Raw genomic sequence first — 14861 nt, 5'->3', positions numbered from 1 at the left:
ATAAACTTCAATTATATTTTTATTCTTAATATTGTGTTTTATTAAAACATAATACATAAAACATTCTGTATTTACATATTTATAATTTGTAATTATCTGTATTTATGTACATACAAAATACATAATGTCATGAAAACAATATATTCTTAAACAAATGCTACAACTTAAGTTCATTTGTTGTTACCCAGTCAGCCATCAGAGAAATGTGCTCTTAATTTCCTGTCCACTGCTTTCCACTCCATTGTTTTTGATCTCAGAGTCCCCGGCCTCCACTACAATCTCCACCTTGTTTCTCTGAGCAAAAAGCTTGCTGATTTCCAGAAAGGTCTTGTTTTTAGTTTCTGGTATGACCACCCAGATGTAGATAAGTGTGGCAAGACAGATGCAAGTGAAAATTATGAAGCTGTATTCACCCAGGCCTCTCTGCATACAGACACACAAACGAAAACCATGAAGGCACATTTTTTTTTCTTATTTACTCCTTCAAGCCCACTTTGATCCCATAGGAAAGACAAATTACAATTGAGATCTCTTCAATAGCTCTACTGTTTCTCCTAGACAGCAATGAGATTAAATGGAGATTAAATTCTCCTGAGAAAAAAACTGAAGTTATTTTACATGTTTTTTAGAGAAATTACAAAACTGATCTAAACAATGTCCCAGACTGTGTTCAGATATGTGCTTAGATACTATACTGTATGTTTGACAATTATTTTCTATTTTTATTTCTATTTTATTGAATTTTAGTTCACAAAAATTCATCCGTAATAGCTTAGAACCAAACTACCAATTGTAGGAGTTGCATTCATGGGAAGATCTTTGAAATCATCTGAAATTTCAACCATTTCAACCAATACTTCATTTAAACTCTGACCAGGCCAGCTGTGAAGTTTGAAAGCCAGTGAACCGAGCCGGCCACCATGAAGGCTGGTGGTCGAGAAGACTGCCGGAACATCTCTGTTGTAATAACATAAGGAATAGAACCTGCGAAGAGAGGCAACAAACGCTGTCAAACCAAGAATCCTACCATCAGACACCTTTACCTTTTATACAGCGAGATATACAGAAAACATTTCAATTCACTAAAATTAATTATGGCCTTACATTTTTAAAAGTTGTGACAAACTAACAACCTGCAGTGATAAGTTTACTATACTTTTTCGACCATTTTGAATTAAACTACTAAATGAGATGAAGCTCTAAAAAGTCATAAAAATTGAGAAGAAATGTCAGAAATTATTGTTACAATTTAAATGGATAAAAACAAAGATGTTTTTATAACATAATCATGAGAAACATTTTTACAGCATACAAGATTGCTTGAAGCACTCTGGTGCTTTTTACAATCTGCTTTATATTCACTTTAAAACACAACCACTTTTCTTGTGTTCACTCTAGGGTGTTAATGTAAAGTCCCTGAACAGCAGTATAAATCTGTTGCCACTCCCCACAGAGGAATAAAACTGTATAAGAAGGAAGGAGTGAATTCATTGAAATGCAGCAAGCTGCCTGTATCCCTGTTGGTTAGGTCTAAATGGGATTGCAGTGAACTCACTTGGGCCAATAGCATATCCAATGACGTAAACAATGACACAAACAATGCTGATGTAAGGCATCCAATCCAGTTTCAGGCAACACAGCAGATCCCAAAGCCAATCAAAAGCAGCAACTTTCTGCCAGATTTCTCCACTATGAACACCTACAGAAACATATACATAGCAATCAGGTTTCTTAGTGAAGGATCTGAGGTTCATCACAATTATAATGTTAATTCAGTTACTCAACCCTGCGAAAAAGACCAGCACATGTTGTGTTTTGGTTGCTAGGCCCCAACAAGGGATGCTGGTGTGCCGGTGTCCACATCAGACTTCCAAGATGGTGGAAGCTGGATCATTGGAAAGACCAGCTTCGCTAAGTTTTGAATTGCTGGAAATTCATGCTGGTCTAGCTAGTCTTTTCAGCAGGGAAAGGGAATGTCAAACAATGAGGAGCATATCTAATACAAAAAAGAAAACAAAAAGTTGGAATTAGAAAGTTAGTTCCTTACAGCTGCTACTGTCATGAAGACATTCACAGCTCTTGTTCCGACTGTCACATAATGAATGTGATCTTTCCTCACTCCTGCTGAGCTGTAGATGCTGTCTGCATAGTAATAAATCTGAAGATGGGGTTAAAGGTTAGATTTTGTCAAACAAAACATAACTGAAACCTAACGTGACACCACACTTACAAAATAATAATCAGTTGTGAAAATTGTGTGGTGGTACATACAGCATTGACGCCTGACAGTTGCTGGCCCATGTTCATGATGATTACAGACAGCAGCTGCCAGCGCAATGAGTGGAAGGTGAGGAGGTTGAGCACGGAGAGACAACCCTCAGCTCGATTGGTCCTCAACATGCATTTCAAACAGCTCCTCTTCCACATCCTTCGTGCTGCGTAGCTGCTGAAGTGCTGAAACACAGCACAACAGAGCGAGAAAGCATCACGAAAAACCCCTCAGTGCGTTCATATGTGAATTGAACTGTCTGAAACAAAGAACCCTTTTGCAAAGGATTCTAGGTAGAACCATCAAATGACATGGATAGAAAGATGGAGCAGAAACCACATGTTACATATTGTTTGATATAAGAGTTACATTAGCATAGAGAGCTGCAAAGCCTGGCCTTTAATAATATACATAGGCCTGTAGTAGGCTACCATTAATGTATTTACAATATAAATTGTGGATGCGTTGGTATGATGAATGTTATAAGATGTTATTCTGAATATTTATCTTTATTTATTATGGATCCTAGTCATATTTCTGGATTTAAAAACTCATTAAGCTGGCTCTACACTAGCAGACTCAGAACAACTTGAATTGGGAGGGAAGGTGTCACACTTAACGACTGCCTTTGACTTTTCTCAACGCTTCACTGCCACGCCCCATTTTCACAACCAATCAACCTGAAGCTTGTGGAAATAAGAGCAAGAACTCCGCCTCCTTATGAAACATGAACACACAGGCAAACATGAACAGCAAGCAGTGTTTCGTGGCAGCGGCTGCAGTTTCTGTTTTATTATTTCTGGTTACACGCATTCATTGTGTTCCCGCCCCACCCATAGCCAGTGATAATTTCAAGCAAGCCAGATGGGTATTTTCAGTGTTTCAAGGCATTAACTCAGCTGGGAGTCCAGACAGTCAAGTGATTAAGGGGCTAAATGGGCCAGAAAACGGCCCTCAGAATCATCATGGTGGAGCCTAGTGGTTAGTCAGAATTCCCATCCCAGTGGATTAAAGCCAGTCAGAAGAGAGAAATATGCCAAATTTACTGTCACTCCATCAGCAACGGTATTTGAAGCCTCATCTTACCAGTGGTTTTAAAATTAATGCAAAGGTAATATAACACAAAGTGTAATGTTAGCATGTACACTAAATAATAATAATAATTATATATATATATACACTATATACTGGTCAAAACTTTTGAAACACTGAAATGTTTCTCATGATTCTCATGTTTCTCAGGCATATGCTTAAATGTTTGAAATTAGTTTTGTAGACAAATATATAATTGTGCCACCATATTAATTTATTTCATTATAAAACTAAAATGTAATAAAAAAAAAGTTTTTGAAATTGATGACTTGGACCAAATAATAAAGAAAAGCAGCCAATAAGTGCCCAACATAGATGGGAACTCCTTCAATACTGTTTAAAAAGCATCCCAGGTTGATACATCAAGAAGTTGGTTGAGAAAATCTGCATGTCTGCAAATTCTAGGCAAAGTGACTCCTTTGAAGATGCTAAAATATAACACAGTTTTGATTTATTTTGGATTTTGTTTAGTCACAACATAATTCCCATAGTTCCATTTGTTATTCCATAGTTTTGATGACTTTACTATTATTCTAAAATATGAAGAAAAAAAAAAAAAAGAAAATAAAATTATAATAAAAAATGAGTAAGTGTTTCAAAACTTTTGACCGGTAGTGTGTATATATATATATATATATATATATATATATATATATATATATATATATATATATATACACTATATTGCCAAAAGTATTCGCTCATCTCCCTTTAGACGCATATGAACTTAAGTGACATCCCATTCTTAATCCATAGGGTTTAATATGACGTCGGGCCACCCTTTGCAGCTATAACAGCTTCAACTCTTCTGGGAAGGCTTTCCACAAGGTTTTGGAGTGTGTTTATGGGAATTTTTGACCATTCTTCCAGAAGCGCATTTGTGAGGTCAGACACTGATGTTGGACGAGAAGGCCTGGCTCGCAGTCTTCGCTCTAATTCATCCCAAAGGTGCTCTATCGGGTTGAGGTCAGGACTCTGTGCAGGCCAGTCAAATTCTTCCACACCAAACTCGCTCATCCATGTCTTTATGGACCTTGCTTTGTGCACTGGTGCGCAGTCATGTTGGAACAGGAAGGGGCCATCCCCAAACTGTTCCCACAAAGTTGGGAGCATGGAATTGTCCAAAATCTCTTGGTATGCTGAAGCATTCAGTGTTCCTTTCACTGGAACTAAGGGGCCAAGCCCAGCTCCTGGAAAACAACCCCACACCATAATCCCCCCTCCACCAAATTTCACAGTTGGCACAATGCAGTCAGACAAGTACCGTTCTCCTGGCAACCGCCAAACCCAGACTCGTCCATCAGATTGCCAGATGGAGAAGCGTGATTCGTCACTCCAGAGAACGTGTCTCCACTGCTCTAGAGTCCAGTGGCGGCGTGCTTTACACCACTGCATCCGACGCTTTGCATTGCACTTGGTGATGTATGGCTTGGATGCAGCTGCTCGGCCATGGAAACCCATTCCATGAAGCTCTCTATGCACTGTTCTTGAGCTAATCTGAAGGCCACATGAACTTTGGAGGTCTGTAGCGATTGACTCTGCAGAAAGTTGGCGACCTCTGCGCACTATGCGCCTCAGCATCCGCTGACCCCGCGCTGTCATTTTACGTGGCCTGTCATTCCCAATCGCTTCCACTTTGTTATAATACCACTGACAGTTGACTGTGGAATATTTAGTAGCGAGAAAATTTCATGACTGGACTTGTTGCACAGGTGGCATCCTATCACAGTACCACGCTGGAATTCACTGAGCTCCTGAGAGCGGCCCATTCTTTCACAAATGTTTGTAGAAGCAGTCTGCATGCCTAGGTGCTTCATTTTATACACCTGTGGCCATGGAAGTGATTGGAACACCTGAATTCAATTATTTGGATGGGTGAGCGAATACTTTTGGCAATATAGTGTATATATATATACACACTGATCAGCCACAACATTAAAACCACCTTCCTAATATTGTGTAGGTCCCCCTCATGCCACCAAAACAGCACCATCCCGCATCTCAGAATAGCATTCTGAGGTGATATTCTTCTCATCACAATTGTACAGAGCAGTTATACGAGTTACTGTAGATTTTGTCAGTTCGAACCAGTCTGGCCATTCTCTGTTGACCTCTCTTAACAACAAGACATTTCCTTCCACATAACTACCCCTCACTGGATGTTTTTTGTTTTTGGCACCATTCTGAGTAAATTCTAGAGACTGTTGTGTGTGAAAATCCCAGGAGATCAGCAGTTACAGAAATACTCAAACCAGCCCATCTGGCACCAACAATCATTTTGGCAAAGCAAATCCAAATGTTTCAAATTCAAATTTTATAACAACTCAGCTGTTAAAAGAGAAGACACTTGTATTGTAAAAAACGTTCTCTCAAAGTTATGAGCAAATGTTCTTGCAGTAACTTTAATAGAACATTCTTTCCATTTTTCTGTCACTGATAAACGTTCTCAAAACATTAGCATGACATAAAGTTCTTTAAACATTACTACATTGTAAAAAAATTCTACAGTTTTCAAATGTTTTCCACAAAGTTCCTAAAACCAAGAAAAAAAATTCCCAGAACTTTCAAATAACATTTTCAATACCTAATGGGAACATTAGGAAAAAAGTTCAAAATTGTTAGCTGGTGCGCATCTACTGTGTACCTCAATTTTTCTGAGTTCTCTGACATGGAACACCAAAATAACTCTATCTGTACCTTTCCTGGCAGATTTTTCATCCCCTTTCTGTATGAGCATGTAGCATGGGCTCTCTGGGAAGAAGGGTAGAAGCAGCAGTTCGATGACAGCAGGGATCCCTGTGAGACCCAGCATGATGGCCCAGCCTGAAGAGAGAACAATAATACACATCACCACGAGCTGCAGAAGCACTATTCTCCATCAGCTATCAGAAACTCCCCTTTATTAGAAAACTGTATACAGATGGGAATAGTATAGCAATAGTACAGCATTTCTTTAAAAAGTATTTTCAATATAGTCTAGTCTCTAGACCAGAGCTACTCAACTTCGGAAAGGTCCAGGGTCACAAAGCTGGATCCCTGTACCCTTAAGGGCCACACTCTTAATTTTTATAATTATACAGTGCATCCGGAAAGTATTCACAGCGCTTCACTTTTTCCACATTTTGTTATGTTACAGCCTTATTCCAAAATGGATTAAATTCACTATTTTCCTCAAAATTCTACAAACAATACCCCATAATGACAACATGAAAGAAGTTTGTTTGAAATCTTTGCAAATTTATTAAAAATAAAAAACGAAAAAAATCACATGTACATAAGTATTCACAGTCTTTGCCATGACACTCAAAATTGAGCTCAGGTGCATCCTGTTTCCACTGATCATCCTTGAGATGTTTCTACAACTTGATTGGAGTCCACCTGTGGTAAATTCAGTTGACTGGACATGATTTGGAAAGGCACACACCTGTCTATATAAGGTCCCACAGTTAACAATGCATGTCAGAGCACAAACCAAGCCATGAAGTCCATGGAATTGTCTGTAGACCTCCGAGACAGGATTGTATCAAGGCACAGATCTAGGGAAGGGTACAGAAAAATTTCTGCAGCATTGAAGGTCTCAATGAGCACAGTGGCCTCCATCATCCATAAATGGAATAAGTTGGGAACCACCAGGACTCTTCCTAGAGCTGGCCACCTGGCCAAACTGAGCTATCGGGGAGAAGGGCCTTAGTCAGGGAGGTGACCAAGAACCCGATGGTCACTCTGACAGAGCTCCAGCATTTCTCTGTGGAGAGAGGAGAACCTTCCAGAAGAACAACCATCTCTGCAGCACTCCACCAATCAGGCCTGTATGGTAGAGTGGCCAGACGGAAGCCACTCCTCAGTAAAAGGCACATGACAGCCCGCCTGGAGTTTGCCAAAAGGCACCTGAAGGACTCTCAGACCATGAGAAACAAAGATTGAACTCTTTGGCCTGAATGGCAAGCATAATGTCTGGAGGAAACCAGGCACCACTCATCACCTGGCCAATACCATCCCTACAGTGAAGCATGGTGGTGGCAGCATCATGCTGTGAGGATGTTTTTCAGCGGCAGGAACTGGGAGACTAGTCAGGATCGAGGGAAAGATGAATGCAGCAATGTACAGAGCTCAGGACCTCAGACTGGGGTGAAGGTTCATCTTCCAACAGGACAACGACTCTAAGCACACAGCCAAGATAACAAAGGAGTGGCTACGGGACAACTCTGTGAATGTCCTTGAGTGGCCCAGCCAGAGCCCAGACCTGAACCCGATTGAACATCTCTGGAGAGATCTGAAAATGGCTGTGCACCGACGCTCCCCATCCAACCTGATGGAGCTTGAGAGGTCCTGCAAAGATGAATGGGAGAAACTGCCCCAAAATAGGTGTGTCAAGCTTGTAGCATCATACTCAAAAAGACTTGAGGCTGTAATTGGTGCCAAAGGTGCTTCAACAAAGTATTGAGCAAAGGCTGTGAATACTTATGTACATGTGTGTGTTTTTTTTTTTAATAAATTTGCAACGATTTCAAACAAACTTCTTTCACATTGTCATTATGGGGTATTGTTTGTAGAATTGAGGAAAATAATGAATTTAATCCATTTTGGAATAAGGCTGTAACATAACAAAATGTAGAAAAAGTGAAGCGTTGTGAATACTTTCCGGATGCACTGTGTATATATATGTTAATTAACAGGATAGTTCACCTAAAAATGAAAATTATTTTATCATTTACTCACCTTCATGCCATCCCAGATGTGTATGACTTTCTTTTTTCTGAAGACAAATTATGATCAATATTAACCTTCCCAATCATAGATAAATGTAATGAACCCACCTGCCCACATTGCTTAAACCTTTTTATTAAAGGGCCAAAATTAACTCTAACTAAATCACACAAATTAGCTGGGAATAAAATACCCAAATACTTAATGCCCTGTTTGGGCCACTGGAAGGTGCCTGGCTAAAAAGCTGTTACCAGGCAGTACGCAGTCATTAAAGCTTCGGATTTAGACCAACTAACTCTGTATCCTGAGAACTTATATAATACATAATTTTGTGGAGGCAAGGCATAGATCTAGTGGGGTCGGAGACGAATAATGAAATATCATCTGATGCGTAAAGCAAAAGCCTATGCGCCACACCTCCCGCCATCACCCCTGGAGAATCATCCTCCTTTCTTATCGTGGCTGCTAATGGTTCCGGGGCAAGACAGAACAATAATGGGGAAAGAGGGCAACCCTGCCGAGTGCCTGTATCCAGAGTAAAATAATCTGAAATTAATCCATTTGTTTGTACCGCCGCTACCAGGTATAACGTGCTGCTGGCGCTGATGAAGACGAAGAGACGATGACATAGGAATCCAGGTGCAGTTTATTTACAGTAGTGAAATCCAAAAACCCATAAATCCACACGTGAACAAAACATAAACTTGACTTGACTTGACATAAACTAGACTTGACATGGCATGAACTATCCAGCAAAGTTACAATCACATGACTAGGGAACACATGACATGAAACAGGAACTAGAATACAAAATAAAAGACATGATATACATGAACACACACACTAAACATTACATATCCCCCCCCACTAGTACTCAAAACATGAACAAACACATAACATAACATAGTTCCAAAGTTCTGTAGGGAGCTGGGGGGGGGGGGTCTTGAGGCATGGGGTGTGACATGAACACACACATTAAACATTACACCAGGTGTCTATAAAATAACTTAATCCATCCAATACAAGTATTCCCGAACCCGTACATTTCCAAAATCGTAAAAAGATAATCCCATTCTACCATATCAAAGTCCTTTTCAGCATCAGGTGAGATGGCAGCGACCGGAGTCTGATCATTTGACACTAACCACATGATATTGATGAAATGCCTAATGTTATCAGAAGAGCTTCGGCCCCGAATAAACCCCACCTGATCTATATGTATAAGAGATGTCATAACTTTACTTAATCGGTTAGCCAAAATTTTTGACAATATTTTAACATCTAGCTTGGATAAGGGAAATTGGATGATAACTAAAAGATCTTTGTCCTTCTTAAGAATCAGGCTGATCCGGGCTTATGTCATGGTTGGTAGAAGTTTTTCATTCTTGAATGATTCTGTACAAACTTCTAGCAAGAGTGGAGCCAATTCTGTAGCATAAGTTCTACAAATTCAGCGGCAAAGCCATCTGGCCCTGGAGCCTTGCCTGTAGGCAAGGCCTTAATTACCTCGCCAAGCTCCTCCAAGGTTATCTCAGAATCAAGAGAATTTTTTTGCTCATCCGACAGTTTAGGAAGTTCTAAGACAATTCCATTTTTTAAACTTAACAAACTTGTGTCTTCAGTGCCCAAATGCTTAATAAGTGTTATTAGAAGAATGGTGATGTTTCACAGTGGTAAACATTCAACTGTCCCAACTTTTTTGGAGTGTGTTGCAATCATCTGATTTGAAATCACTGTACAATAAAAAACAAACAATGAAATTCACAAGGTAAAACATCATATAATGTGTAGTTGTAGTGGTTTCAATATAGCAAAGAGTGAATATAATTTACAAATCACTCCTTTTTTTATTAGCATTTTTCATACTGTCCCAACTTTTTCGGAATTGGGGTTGTAAAAAAAGGACTTAAATATTGATCTGTTTCTCATCCACACCTATTATATCACTTCTGAAGACAGATTTAACCACTGGAGTCTTATGGATTATTTTTATGATTTCTTTATGTGCTTTTTGTTGCCTCAAATTTCTGGCAACCATTCACTTACATTGTATGGACCAAAAGAGCTGAGATATTCTTCTAAAACTCTTTATTTGTGTTCTGCAGAAGAAAGAAAGTCATACACATCTGAGATGGTGTGAGGGTGAGGCAATGATGAGAGAATTTTCCTTTTTGGGTCAACACTCCCTTTTAGTAATTATCTGAAACATAAGGGGTGTAACAGTTTGATTTTCTGATATAGATCAGTTCTGTTGTCACTGTGATTGTCAATTAACAAACACCATGAGTGTTAAAAATCACTGTGACAGGGAGGAGGGCAGGGCTGGGCCATGTCTATGCACGCCTGGCCCCCAATCGGGCTAATCAAACTGAGGAGAGGGATAAGGGCAGCGTTGGGGAGAGAGAGAGCCACACGCAGCTGCCGTGTGTGCGTTTGTGTTTTGTGTCTTTTTGTTTAAGTTTACATTAAATTTTACTTGTACTGTGTATAAACGTGCGCAGACCGACCGCCGCTCTCATAACATCAGTCATTATTATTACGCTTAACATGATTCAGCAATGTAGAGGACTAGCGTAAATCCTCATGAAAATGGACCCCTCATAATTCATACAGATTTGATAGGCTACTGATAAATATATTTCTGATGATGATATCATAATGCGGGCTGCAAAAGAGCGTGTTGAGTAGCACTGCTCTAGACCATCAAAGTGAGTACTGAATTAATTTGTCATGGTGCCGCCATGTTTAGATCACATGAACAACTGAATAAAACTGATTTTATCTCAGTAATTCCCTATTATCTGACACTTTCACACTCAAAATATCAATTAATAATGGCTGACTGTGAAATTGGTATATCTACAATGGCATCGATTACTGAAAATTTGCTGCAACATAAACAAAAAATTACTGAGTGCACCTTTAAAAACAGACAGTCTGCACGATTGATTCAGAGTATGTGAGCGGAGCAGAGTGGAAGTGGAGCGAGGAGTGGAGCAGCATGATTTTGCCTGGAGCAAGGAGCGGGTTTTTTAAAAATCGGAGCGCCATTGTATTCTCTAGTTTCGAAAGCGCTCCACTAATGCTCCATCACGAGCACAACACCTGTTAACGGCCCTTAATGCAGTAATTCACCACATGTTAAGCAGTGTTAAACACTATTGGCATGAAGGAAAGATGTAATTTCTGATATAACCATAAAGAATGTGATAAAAAAAAAATACAAATTTAAAATCTAGCATCACTTGTTAATATTCAACCTCCTGTGCGAAGGTTATTCTGTTCACGCTCCCTATTATTGAGGTAAGCTTGCGATAAGCTTGAGTTAACTACATGCTCGTGTCATGTCTCTTTATTCCTACATCAGTTGGCATATATTGAAAATTAATGGGACGGCGAAGGAGAACATGAATAGGGAGGTGATTGCCATGATCAAAGGTTTGTTGTGAAATCCTATAAGACGTGTCAAACCAGCCCATCTGGCACCAACAATCATGCCACGGTCCAAATCACTGAGATCACATTTTTTCCCCATTCTGATGGTTGATGTGAACATTAACTGAAGCTCCTTCTAGTATTGTGTATTTATTTTCATTTAATACATCTTCTGCATGGAGGGTTGTGATATTTAAAAGCATACTGAAATAACTTTACAGTGGAGAGATAGTTAGGCACTTATTTTGCCATGGAGCGAACATGGAGCAGGGTGTCTCTAATCCAGGAGCACGGAGCAAGCGAGGAGCAGGAAATGGACAACCCGGAGTGGAGCTGGAGCGGAGTGATTAAAGAATGATTTGAGCGCAGAGGGGAAATTGTTGCTGCTCCACTCCACTCACATACTCTGGATTGATTCTTTAAAGATTCATCTATGTTGTGTGGTACCTTCTTTGTTGCCCAGGATATTGCAAATGCCGAAAACCTGGGCGGTTAGAATGCCAATGGTAATGAAGAGCTGGGGCACTTTTCCAATGGCCCCCCTAAAATTCTTGGGTGAGAGCTCTCCCAGATACATAGGCACCACATTAGAGGACAGGCCTAGAAGAGAATCTGCCAAATACAGTTGGTCTGTTTTTATAAAAGCATACTGTCATGCTTTACACTTCTATAACAAAAATGACACCACTTAGAATTTCTTTATGGAAAGAAACCGGCATACAGAACTTTGTAGTGTGTATGTGGTCTTAGAGGGTTTAATTAACTGATCCATACTGATGGGTGAAAAATTTGTATCAACCTGCACAGATGCCCACCAAAAAGCATGCAACAATGATGATATCGAATGACTTCACGACTTCACTCATACCCATCATTATAGCAGGGACAACAGAGAAGATGTTGTTGAAGAGTAGTGTGCCTTTTCTGTTGGCAAAAGATCTCAGGTAAAGAACTATATGAGGAAAAAGGGTGCATGATGATTTGGATGTAATAGAAGATTGGTGTGATTTGTGCACACAGTAGAACACTAATTTCTGGAGAAATTACCTTCCTAATTTGTTCACCAATGGGGACACCATGAGAGAGCCAAAAAACCCAGCCAGTGGGTACATGGACACCGTTATGGACCTCAAGAGGACCAGGACATTGTCTGTCATTGAAACATAACGATCCTCATATTTTTGAATGTAGAACTTTTGCATAGCCTGTTACCAAAATATCAGAGTAAATTTTATCAGAAGTGAATGTTTAAAATTGTACAAAGAAGGTTTCATGACAACACTTAACATTTGTAAGAATAGAATAGCGTCAGTACAGTGCCAGGTGAGTTGATCACAGCCACATTGTAGCCATACTGAAAAGACGAACCAAATGCAGAGATCAAAGAAGCTAATGCCAGGACCAGCGTCAACCTCTGCAAATTAACATGATTGAATAACATTTGAAAATATGTAAATGCTTATTAAATTGTTCACAGACAAAGGATAATGTTATGTGTGGTCATATATATGGAGGCAACTACAATATATTGAAAGTGGCCAAAGGTGAAAAATACTGTTTGTTGATTAAGTTAGGTAAAAAAACAAACAAACAAATGCTCTATTTAGTATCAGAAAATACTCAGAAAGTACTCACCCCCTTCCTCTCACATTTTTCCATTTTCATTTCTACCTCCTTACTGTTAAATCCTCAGTAATACTTGGTTAGAAACAACTTCAGTGGAAAGGACCAGCTGTCTATTCTTTATATTGCACTTTGGACATTGGAGCCAACCCTGACAACCAAGGTTACAGTTTGTTTGGTACAAAGCCACAATCTGTTATTAACAAAAAGTTAAAGCTACATTATAATAATCAAAGAGAACTATGGGCATATACATGTATCATGTTAGTTAGGACTGGACATACTGGTAACTAAACATTCTAAAATGATACTTGTATTTCCATTGAATTTTGCAGAGTGAATTTACCTGTATGGACCTAAGTATACCTAGGTGTATCTTTTTCCTTGTTTTTGTTTGTAAATGCCTTATTTGACTTTGCTTGTGATATTCAAATCAAACAAAATGTTTATTCAAAAGAGGAAATACAACCAATACCTGACTCTCAGTGCCATTTGCTGTTTATTCTAGATCTCTTATTTACTAAGCCCTGTGTGTCTATTGTTCTAAGATCTATATCTCAGTATATACTGTACTGTATGTGTGTGCAAACATGCAGCAAGGGAGAAAGTACACAGTAATACACATCTTCTCAGATGAAGGTTCTGCTCATCATGTGTACTCTGGTTCTTTCATGGATATAAAAAAAAAATACTCCAGTTTGGAGGAAATGCTGGCAGAGAAACATTGCAGACTGCAGTTACATTGCATGAGGCAATAGTACATATGTATTATTTGATCATTATGATAAGATATTGCAGGTGTGCCTTCTTTAGAATTCAGGAAGATGTATTAAAAAAGTACTGATCTGTTTTGAAATGGAAAATAAACTTTTTATTTTATAAGTAGTAAACGAGGAGATACTAGGATTACATAATGGCAGTTTTCTTTAGGATGCATGAATTGTCCTCTCCTGTGAATAATGGTTTGCAACCTTTGCTTAGGCCCCACCCCCATGGTTGAGAACTATGACTTTGATTTGGACGTTAATTTGCAGAACGTTTGCGCCCCTTATAGGTGAAAAGTATTTGTTCTAGTGGTTATTATATTAGGAAACTGCTGTCTTTATTTGAAATATGCAACTCACTTATTACAATGTAAATAAAACAAGTAAATTACAAACTGATATGAAAGATCCTAAGTCAGATGAGATTGACATTTTTTTTTTTAGTTAATTAGTTTTAAATTATGCCAAATAAATAGATGTTTTCAGCTCTGATTTCAGACTACCAACCAATCGTTGTCCTCTAGGATACCTTCATACTCCATTGAGGACTTCATCCACAACCTGCAAATTTGCATATTTTTTAATTAGGACCCTTTTTATTGCTGGTTCGAGTTATGAAATTAATTGTAATCATCTTAGCTACACTGTGCTAAAAATAATAAGAATATAAGAATCCCTTGACTTATCAATGCCCATACAGATCAAATTCTGGAGTAAATTGAATAATTACTCAATGTCATGTAATAAAGGAAAGAAAAAAAAAATGTAGTCAAGGAAAAATTCTTTCAGTAATACTCTGAATATCCTATATAGTCATCCTCAAACTCTAAACAGCAATTTTCAAATATACTGTTATTGTTTGTTCTCAGCTCTGCAACTAGTTGATTAAATAAATCTGAAGAAACACCAAAAATTTCTATATACCGAATTCAGTGTGCTAAAAGATTGTGGTAATTTTTTTTTTTTATAAG

The 14861-nt window shown here is 38.7% G+C and overlaps 1 pseudogene; it reads right to left on the bottom strand.

Moving 5' to 3' along the window:
• Positions 1–11: 11 nt before the first annotated feature.
• LOC127419005 (solute carrier family 2, facilitated glucose transporter member 5-like) lies at positions 12–13242 on the bottom strand (annotated as a pseudogene).
• Positions 13243–14861: the final 1619 nt, after the last annotated feature.

Source organism: Myxocyprinus asiaticus, chromosome 28 (genome assembly GCF_019703515.2).
Source record: "Myxocyprinus asiaticus isolate MX2 ecotype Aquarium Trade chromosome 28, UBuf_Myxa_2, whole genome shotgun sequence".
NCBI lineage: Eukaryota > Metazoa > Chordata > Actinopteri > Cypriniformes > Catostomidae > Myxocyprinus > Myxocyprinus asiaticus.
Note: the sequence above shows the minus strand (reverse complement) of the source record. Positions and strands in the feature narration are given on the sequence as shown.